The 2,628-nt window shown below is 39.3% G+C and overlaps 1 pseudogene; it reads left to right on the forward strand.

Annotated features, from left to right (window-relative positions):
- The first annotated feature begins 251 nt into the window (after window positions 1-251).
- Window positions 252-1,582, forward strand: LOC104675638 (annotated as a pseudogene).
- The last annotated feature ends 1,046 nt before the right edge of the window (window positions 1,583-2,628 follow it).

A 2,628-nucleotide genomic window follows, 5' to 3' on the forward strand; every position in this document is an offset into this window, starting at 1 on the left:
GAAAATGAAGAAAAAGATAAACATCTTAAAAAGAAATCAGAGCTTCTGGAATCACTTAAGGAATTTTAAAATCTAACTGAAAGCTTTATCAATAGACTAGGTCAAGCAGAAGGAAGACTGTCAGAGCTTGAAGACTATTCTTTTGAACTAATCCAGTCACACAAAAATAAAGAAAAAAAATTAAAAAGAGTAGTCTTCAGACACCACCACAAGCAAGGAAGGTGCTGTGTAATCAGTAAGGAGCAGAGGCATTTGGAACTGCTAAAATGCCAGATTACCTTGGTGAGAATCAGCGGAAGACCAAAGAAGATGAGAAGAATGACAAGCCCATCCAAGTTCTGGATGAGGCGGATATTGCCTTGCTGAAAACTTATGGTCAGACCGCTTACTCTAGGTAGATCAAGCAAGTTGAAGATGGCATTCAGCAACTTCTCAAGAAAATTAATGAGCTCGCTGGTATTAAAGAATCTGACACTGGCCTGGCCCCACCAGCACTCTGGAATTTGGCTGCAGATAAGCAGACACTCCAGAGTAAACAGCCTTTACAGGTTGCCAGGTGTACAAAGATAATCAATGCTGATTCAGAGGACCCAAAATACACTGTCAGTGTAAAGCAGTGTGCCAAGTTTGTGGTGGACTTTAGTGATCAGGTGGCACCCACTGACATTGAAGAAAGGATAAGAGTAGGTGTGGACAGAAATAAGTATCAAATTCACATTCCATTGCCTCTAGCCTCAGATTGACCCAACAGTTATCATGATGCACGTAGAGGAAAAATCTGATGTCACATACAGTGATGTTGGTGACTGTAAGGAACAGATTGAGAAATTGCGAGAAGTAGTCAAAACCCCATTACTTCATCCAGAGAGGTTTGTGAATCTTGGCATTGAGCCTCCCAAGGGCATGCTGCTCTTTAATCCACCCAGTACATGAAGACACTCTGTGTGTGGACAGTTGCTAATCGGACTGATGCCTGCTTCATTCGAGTTATTGGATCTGAGCTTGTACAGAAATATGTCAGTGAGGGGGCTCAAAAGGTTCATGAGCTCTTTGAAATGGCCAGACCAAAAAAAAAAAAAAAAAAAGCCTGCCTTATCTTCTTTGATGGAATTGATGCTGTTGGAGGGGCTCGGTTTGATGTTGATGCTAGAGGTGGCAATGAAGTGCAGAGAACAATGTTGGAACTGATCAATCAGCTTGATGGTTTTGATCCTCTAGGCAATATTAAAGTGCTGATGGCCACTAACAGACCTGATAATTTGGATCCCACAGTGATGAGGTCAGGGAGATTAGATAGAAAAATTGAATTTAACTTGCCCGATCTAGAGGGTCGGACCCACATCTTTAAGATTCACGCTCATTCAATGAGTATTGAAAGATATATCAGACTTGAATTGTTAGCATGACTGTGTCCAAATGGCACTGGTGCTGAGAATGAAGCGTCTGCACAGAAGCTGGTATGCTTGCCATCAGAGCATGGCGAAAAATTGCCACTGAGAAGGATTTCTTGGAAGCTGTAAATAAGGTCATTAAGTCTTATGCCAAATTCAGTGCTACTCCTCGCTACATGACATACAACTGAACCTTGAAGGCTTTCAATTTAAAACTTTTAATTGGAATCCTAACCTTATATAGACTTGTTAATAACCACTTCACAAAAAAAAAAAAAAAAAAAAGGTTTCAAAATTGAAAAAAAAGAACAGTCTTCAAGAAGTATGGGAATATGTAATGGGATTATGCACATCTATGAATTATTGGCAGTCCTGAGAGAGGAGAAAACGTAAACAACCTAGAAAACATATTTGAGGGAATAATTCAAGAAAATTCCCTAATGTTGCTACAGAGGTAGACATCCAGACACAAGAAATCAAGACAGCACCTGCAAGATACTATACAAAACTAACATCACGTTTCTCAAAGAGCTTAAAACAGAGCTACCACTTGAACCATGATCTATATACCCAAAGGAATATGGATTGTTATACCAAAAAAATACACGCACTTGTATGCTCATTGCCACACTATTTACAATAGCAAAATCATGGAATCAACACAGGTGTCCATCAATGGTGGACTGGATAAAGAAAATGTGGTACATATACACCATGGAATACTATGCAGCTATAAAAAAGAACAAAATCATGTTCTTGACAGCAACAGGGATGCAGTTGGAAGCTATCATCCTAAGCAAATTAATGCAAGAGCAGAAAACCAAATACTGCATGTTCTCACTTATAAGTGGAAGCTTAACATTGGGTACACATGGGAATGATAGACACTTAGGACTACTGGAAGGGGGATGGAGGTAGTAGGGGCAAGGCCTGAAAAAATACCTACTGGGTACTATGCTCACTACCTGGGTGACAAGATAAATTGTACTCCAAATCTCAGCATTACACTACATGCTCATGAAATAAACCTATACATGTACCCTCTGAATCTGAAATAAAAGTATATCTAATATATAGTGTCATCATTTTTTTACAGAAACTGAGGTTTATGGATTAAGTAACTATATGACTCAGCCAGTATCCATTATTTGTATAATTCAAACTCAAGTCTTCTGGGCTTCTCCCTATTCCAAAAAAATCAAATTTCTGTCAAGAACCCCTTAGGGTAGAGAGGAGG

The sequence above is a fragment of the Rhinopithecus roxellana genome, chromosome 1, assembly GCF_007565055.1.
Source record: "Rhinopithecus roxellana isolate Shanxi Qingling chromosome 1, ASM756505v1, whole genome shotgun sequence".
Classification (NCBI taxonomy): domain Eukaryota; kingdom Metazoa; phylum Chordata; class Mammalia; order Primates; family Cercopithecidae; genus Rhinopithecus; species Rhinopithecus roxellana.